General features: G+C 39.7%; 1 non-coding gene across 1 annotated transcript; it reads right to left on the bottom strand.

Annotated features, from left to right (window-relative positions):
- Positions 1 to 7,747: 7,747 nt before the first annotated feature.
- LOC132065856 (small nucleolar RNA R71) lies at positions 7,748 to 7,854 on the bottom strand. The gene has a single exon (XR_009416826.1). It is a non-coding gene; the product is annotated as a small nucleolar RNA R71 (small nucleolar RNA).
- Between the last annotated feature and the right edge of the window lie 325 nt (positions 7,855 to 8,179).

The raw sequence follows: 8,179 nt of genomic DNA, 5'->3' as shown, positions 1-8,179 counted from the left end.
TGACTTCTTTCACACCTTAATGACATTTCATCCTATTCTCACACTCTTGAAGAGAGATATAACATTTGGAAGCTTTGTATAATTAAGACAATGAAACCTCTCCTTGTCGAAGTCAAGCACATATGTGAATGATGTTGGAGTGGAGCCAAACTTGGTAAGCATGTTCAAAAAATATCCTAGGATGGGGATTTCACCCGAAATTCCAAAGATTTCAAATATTGATTGAGATCTTGCTCTTCAAACACTCGCGACACACACGCGACCATGTCCCTTAGGCTAGGCCTTGGCCATGATGAGATAATTTGACACTCATAGGACATGCAATACAACATTATTAGATGGTCGTTTCCTCTTGCATTGCCCTTCTACCTGATGTTTCCTTATATTGACTGTTGACACAGCACGATGCCTGCACGACATGCACACGACACTCGTGTGGCCATTTCTGGGTGCTCACCGTTACGGGCGCTACGACACTATGAAAACATTCCGTAATAGAATGCATGTGGAGATAGATTAGGAAACAAATTTAAGGTTCATTTATTTTTAACAGGATAAATAAAAAAAATAAAATAATAAAAAAATCTTTAACAATGTCACTTCACTTTCTAAAGTAAATTTTTTTCTGGCAGGTTTTTAAGTTCGATTAGGTCAAAATTTAAATTTTTAATATCTAAGTTTAAACTGATATAGTAAGTTATATTCGAGCTTCCCATATTTCATTTTTTGGATTATTTTTAACTATGGCATATCCCCCTCATAGCAGCTATAACCCCCCCCCCTTGTTTCATGATTTTCACCCAATAATTGCATTAATCTCTGATTACTCTCTGCACATTAGTTTCTCCATTTTGGAGATCATATTTCAGTTTTTTACCAATGTCTTGTACATGGGCCAAATAATAACCCATGGCCTACAAATTGTTCCAAAAAATTTGCCCAATTCTATGTTGAATCCTCTTTGTATTTGAGTTCATCAAATTAAAATTGATTGCATGAGTCATAACTGTTCAATGAACCATAACGTAAGCAATCCGTTTGGCGAAGTAAATGTTGGACGAAATTGGCACGTCTCCTCACCGGTAAGCGGTTCCATTGAATGGTGCCATTTCAAAGACGTAGTTCCCAATGATTATTCCAGGATTTTTGGCATGACCGTGTACATATGGCGAAGATTGCCTCAGTGGTGTAGCTTTAGCGATGCCGCCTGTTCGATGTCATGGTCTTAGCCTTGGCTTGCTAGCATGCTCCTGTGGCATATTTTATATGTTGGGTCATATCCACGCACCCTCGGGGTCGCCTACAAATATGTCGTTCCATTGGCTAGGACTAACCATTGCTCGTACGTGTCCGTAGTTCGGTCTTTGAGGTTGACTCTTCCCTTGTGCCTATGTATGTGGCTTGTGCTTTGCCCGTGTAGGAAAACTCTTAAGTCCTTGAAATTTTCATGTGCATCTTTTGTAATATAACCATGGTTGTCTTATGGCATTCCCAAACATTGCCCTCATAATATATTTCCATCCTGCATAGTGGAGTGTCCCCGCACGACTGCACGTCTAATCCAACAAACCTTTGCTTGCAAGGCTGACCCAAGCTAAGCTCAAAAGTCAACACACCAGGCTTTAAAAGTGGTACCTCGAGTGCTCAATTGGTATGGAAGTCTTTATATTTCCTACATGGCATAGTTGGTCCATATGTGAAGCTTTTGGCACCCGTTGTACGCCCAATGCAGGCCCTGAGTCCAAGCTCTAGTCATAGAGTTTCATAACTAATATGGATAACTAAGGCACCACTTAGAGATGCCTAGGAAGGCTCTTAAGGTTGCCCCCAAAGGTTGTTGACTTGGTACGGCTTGATGACAGCATGCACAACGGAGGCTGGCTAAGCATGCAACACCTGTACTCCTATATATATGCTCTAAAGAAATAAATATAGATTCCCCCAGATGATATGTTTTGGCCAGGGAATCATGTTGGGTGTTTCTCTGTGATCCGAACTCCAAATTATGCTCCGTTTGTTCCTAAAGGTTTCTCTTGACTTCCTTCACACCTCGATAAAATTTGATTCTATTCCCATAGTCTTGGAGAGATATATAACATTCTGAAGCTTTGATAATTATGGCAATGCCACTTCTCCATGTCTAAGTCAAGCCCATACGTGAATGATGTCAGAATCGAGCTAAACATGGTAAGCTTATTCAACAACATCCTAGGATGGGGCTTTCCCCCAAAATCCCAAGATTCCAAATATTGCTCGAGAAGGTGCGGCTTAGACACCCGTAGCACGCACGCAGCCTTCTCCCATATGCTAGACCCTTGGGCTCACCCCAAGTCCATGATAATATCCTTTGCCACTCTTAGGACATTTAATATAACATTGTTAGATGGTCGTTGCCTCCTAGATTTTCCTTTTACCTGATGATCCTTATGTTGAGTAGTGACTATGCACGGCGCCTGCATGACATGTGCAAAAAGCCTACACGGCTGACGCTCGTGCGGCCCGTTCAGGGCGAGCACTGTGATGGGCACAAAGGCACAATGAAAGCAGCCCGTAATAGAATGCATGTGGAAATCGATATGGAAACAAATTTAAAGTTCATTTTTTAACAAGATAATAAAAAATAAAATAATCTATAACCTTGTAATTTCACTTTCTAAGTTAAATTTATGTTTTTGTAGGTTTTTAAGTTAGGTTAGGTCTAATTTTAAGTTTCTGAAATCTAATCTTAAACTAATATAGTAAGTTATATTCAAGCTTCCCATATTTCATTTTTTTTATTCTTTTTAACTATGATATGTCCCCCTCCGTGCAACTATAACCCCCCCCCCCCCCCTTGTTTCTTGATTTTTACCTAACAATTGCATTAATCTCTACTTCCTCTCTGTACATTATTTTCTCTATTTTGGAGATCATATTTTAAGTTTTTTTAACAGTGTCTTGTAGATGGGCCAAATAATCACCCATGGCCTACAAATTGTTCCAATAAATTGCCCCAATTCTTTGTTGAATCCTCTTGTATATGATTTCATCAAATTAAAATTTATTCCATGAGTCATAAAACTTTTCAATGAACCACAGTGCAAGCAATCCATTTGGTGAAGTAAATGTTGAATGAAATTTGCATGTCTCCTCATTGATAAGCGGTGACATTGATTGGAGCCATTTCAAACATGTAGTTCCCAATGATTTTTCCAGGATTTTTTGCATGACCGTGTACGTATGGCAAAGCTTGTCTCAGTGGTGTAGCTTCAACGGTCTTTGCCTGTTCGATGTCATAATCTTAGCCTTGGCTTGCTAGCCGTCTCCTGTCGCACATTTTATATATTGGGTCAAGTCCACGCACCCCCGGGGTTTCCTACAAATATGTCGTTCCCTTACCTAGGACTAACGTTTGCTCGCGCGTGTGCAATTTGGTCCTCAAGATTGACAATTGCCTTGTGGCTATGCATGGTTTGTGCTTTGCACGAGTAGGAAAACTCTTAAGCCCTTGGCATTTGTCATGTCTATCTTTCGGAATATGACCACGGATGCCTTATGGAATTCCCAAAAATAGCCCTCACAACATACTTCCATCCTGCATAGTGAAGCATCGCGCCACGACTGCACCTCTAATCCAACGGACCATTGCTTGCTAGGATGACCCAAGCTAAGTGCAGAAATCAACATACGAGGCTTTAAGAATGGTGCCTCGAGTGCTCAATCAACATGAAAAACTTTTGATAGCCTGCAGATCCATAAGTCAATCCTCCGACACCCGTTGTATGCCCAACGCAAGCCTGGAGGCCGAGTGCCACTTATAGAGTTGCGTAACTCATATACGTACCTAAGACACCCCTTAGAGATGCCTAGGAAGGCCCTTGAGGTTCACCCTAAAGGTTTTTCACTTGGTATGGATTGATGACAGCATGCACGGGGGAGGCTGGCTAAGCATGCAACACATGTACCCTATTACTCCAGAGACTATGTTTTTGCTAGGGAATCATGATGGGTGTTTCTCAGTGATCCGAACTCCGAATTGTGGTCTGTTTGTTCCTAAAGGTTCATCTTGACTTCTTTCACACCTCGATGACATTTCATCTTATTCTCACATTCTTTCAGAGAGATATAATGTTTGGAAGCTTTATATAATTATGAAAATGCCACTTCTCCTTATGTAAGTCAAGCACATATGTGAACGATTTCTGAATGGAGCAAAACTTGGTAAGGATATTTAACAATATCGTAGGATAGGGATTTCACCTGAAATTCCAAGATTTCAAATATTTCTCGAGAACGTACAACTCAGAGACTCGTGGCACGGACGCAGCCGTTTGCCTAAGGCTAGGCCCTTGGGCCCACCCCAAGTCCATGATGCGATCTTTTTGCACTCTTAGGATAGGCAATAAAACATTGTTAGATAGTCCTTGCCTCCCGCATTCCCTTCTGCCGGATGTTCCTTATGTTGACTGATGACAACGTACGTTGCCTGCACGACATGCATACAACGCTAGTGCAGCAATTTTAGGGCGCGCAGATTACGGGCGCTAAGGCACTACGAGAGCAATCTGTAATAGAATGCATGTGGAGATCGATAAGGAAACAAATTTAATGTTCATTTACTTTTAACAGGATAAATTAAAAAATGAAATAATCTTTAACCATGTAACTTCACTTTCTAAATTAAAATTATATTTTGGTAGGTTTTTAAGTTAGGTTTGGTGTAAATTTAAATTTTTGAAATCTGATTTTAAACTAATATAGTAAGTCATATTCAAGCTTCCCATATTTAATTTTTTGGATTCTTTTTAACTATGTGTGTTCCCCTCAGAGCAACTATAAAACTCCTCCTCTTTGTTTCATGATTTTCACCCAATAATTGCATTAATCTCTACTTACTCTCTGCACATTATTTTCTCCATTTTGGAGATCATATTTTAGTTTTTTACCAATGTCTTATAGATGGACCAAATAATCACTCATGGCCTACAAATTGCCCTAATTCTATGTTGAAACCTCTTTGTATGTGAGTTCATCAAATTAAAATTGATTCCATGAGTCATAAAATTGTTCAATGAACCACAATGCAAGCAATCCGTTTGGTGAAGTAAATGTTGAACGAAATTGGCACATCTCCTCAATGGTGAAGGGTGTCGTTGATTGGAACCATTTCAAACACGTAGTTCCTAATAATTGTCCAAGATTTTTGGCATGACCCTGTGTGTATGGCAAAGCTTGCCTCAGAGGTGTAGCAATAGTACTGCCAGTTCGATATCATGGTCTCAGCCTTGACTTGCTAGCATGCTCCTGTGGCATATTTCATATGCTGAGTCAAGTCCGCCCCTCCCCCCCCCCCCCCACACCCACTCGGCGTTGCTTACGGACATGTCATTCCCTTGCCTAGGACTAACCATTGCTCACGCGTGTGCAGTTTGGTCCTCAAGATTGACACTTGCCTTGTGCCTATGCTTGTGGTTTGTCCTTTGCCCGAGTAGGGAAACTCTTAAGTCCTTGACCTTTGCCATGTATGTCTTTCATAATATGATTATGATTGTCTTATGGAGTTCCCAAATATAGCCCTCACGAGATACTTCCATCCTGCATAATGGAGCATCTCCCTACGACTGCACGTCTACTACAATGGACCTTTGCTTGCAAGGTTGACCCAAGTCAACACACAATTCATTAAGAGTGGTTCCTCGACTGATCAATAGGCAAGAAAGTCTTTAGATAGCCTATACAGCATAATCGGTACATATGTCAAGCCGCTGACACCCGTTGTACACCCAACGCAGGCTCAGAGGCCAAGCTCCACTTATAGTGTTGCGTAACCGATGTGCCGTGAAATTATGGCACATCGGATACCTTTTGACAAGAAGTTTACTTGTTTTTAAGCAAGTGTCGTTTTGATGTATTTTTATTGTGTTTCAGGTAATCGACAATTTGAAGGATAAAAACAATGAAGTTGAATGACGGGCACCAAATAGAGGAAGTACGAGTCATATATATTTATACGAACCATATTCCAGATCGTAATTAATTAAGGAGGTCTTGGATATAATGTTGGAATTGGTGATGCTGAATTACGGACAACATTTTATTATCCGAGCCGTATTCTAACTCGTATTTAGTAGATGTAATTAAGGCAGAAACTCGAGCTTGGAGGATGAGAATATACGGTTAAGTTTTACGGACCGTATATTGATATACGGGTCGTATCTTGTGTCCGTAATTTGAAGTGAAGAAAGAAGCCTTAAGTGATCGTATAATTTTATACGGTCCGTATTTAATTATATGAACCATATCTGATGCCGTCAGGGGCAATTTTTCCAAATGTAATTTCATGTTTTAGGGTCCTTATAATTAGTTCCTTGTAGGGCTTTATTTCATTATCAGTTGCCAGACTTGTCTTTTGACCTAGAGCATTAAAGACTTCATTGTTTTTGGATCTTTTGGAGATCAAGACTTTTACTTTCATCTTATTTTAATCAATAGTAAGCAATATGAATTCTTTATTGTTTTGTTAATCGTTCTTCATTATGAGTAGTTGATTCCTCTACTAAGTTTGTGAACCCAAAGATGGGTGTTATGTGATTAGGAATTGAGATTGATATATGCATAATGGAATGTTAGGGTTTACTTATTCTTTATTATTCATTGTTAGTTGATGGTTGCAGACATTAACCTAAGCTATAAACCTTAATTTATTTTGGAAAATAAGCTAGGGTTTGGTAAGAACAAGTAACGAGAACTTGGGGCGTTAACCCTCGTTGATTCACTTAGGAATAAGAGGAATTTACCTGTCACATATTAACAGTTCTTCATATCAACACTTTTATATTTGGGAGAATCATAAAGAGTGATAGGCCTTAACTATTGGGAAATATTAGGTATTCAATTAGAGGTTAAGTGCATTCTTACAACGATCCATTAGAAGTATATCAAGATCAATACCCATAGCATACTCTATCTAAAGGGGGGCACAGCCTTGGTTTATTTAATCATATTCATTACAATCAAAGCAATTAGTTAATAAACAACAATCTTTTACAACTCAATGGAATACGAAACATGACCGCAAGAAAGTATTCTACGATTTTAGCAGCCTTTTCACACTATATTCCCTGTGGGATCCGATCCCAACCTAGTTGGGTTATTATATTTGACATCGTGCGCTTTACGCCATTTAATAAGTGTAATTTGAGCGTATCAAATTTTGGCGCCGTTGCCGGGGAATACAATTTTGAAATTACTAAATAGTTTGTGCTTTACTTAAAGTCTTTTTCTATTCCATCACACCTTGTCTGTTGTTTACTGTGAACCAGTTGCTCATGAACAACAAAGGAGGACGTGGAGCAAGTGGTAATCAATTTACAAGCGCATGACCCACCAGTGGAATTGGAGGTTGAGAATGTCTCTGCGGATATGCTAGAGGAGGTGGAATATGCATCTGCTATTGTTCCACCTAGGGTGAATGCTGCAAACTGCAAGATTGACTCCACTATCTACCAACTGCCCAAACTTGAGGGATATTTTCGAAACTCTACCGATGATGACCCTCACCAACATTTGAAGAATTTCGTGGGTGTATGTGGCCAACATATGCAGAATGCTATTCCAGATGGTGTTATTCGGCTAAGAGTTTTCAAATACTCTTTAGCTGGTGAAGCAAGAGTTTAGTTTGAGAAGCTGCCCCATAACACTATTTATATATGGGGAGAGTTGGTTGCTGGTTTTTCTCAAGAAGTGGTCTCCGCCAAGCAAGAAAGCTAAAATTCGTGACAAGATATACGATTTCAAACAGCTTCCGGGGGAACAACTATTTAAAGCTTGGGAGAGATTCAAAGAATATTTGCAGAAGTATCCAAATCATGGTTTTCCAAAGCATATATTGATGGAGAAGTTCTATAGACGGCTAGATCCATTGACACAAGCAGTGGCGAATAATGCAGCTTGTAGGTGTTTTATAGACAAGACATATGCCCAAATCATTCAGTCGCCTGATAAGCTTACTACTCACAATCAAGCATGGCATTCGGGTGGTACTGACAGTGTAGCCTATGGAGATCCAATGATCCATAACATTGTAAAGGAGAATCAAGAGACTCAGCAGACTCTAGCTCAGATAACAACTAATATTTCTTTGCTGACAAAGAGACTTGATGACAAAGAAGCGAAGAAAGATGTTGTTGAAGAAGTTTTG

The sequence above is a fragment of the Lycium ferocissimum genome, chromosome 7 (assembly GCF_029784015.1).
Source record: "Lycium ferocissimum isolate CSIRO_LF1 chromosome 7, AGI_CSIRO_Lferr_CH_V1, whole genome shotgun sequence".
Lineage (NCBI taxonomy): Eukaryota > Viridiplantae > Streptophyta > Magnoliopsida > Solanales > Solanaceae > Lycium > Lycium ferocissimum.
Note: the sequence above shows the minus strand (reverse complement) of the source record. Positions and strands in the feature narration are given on the sequence as shown.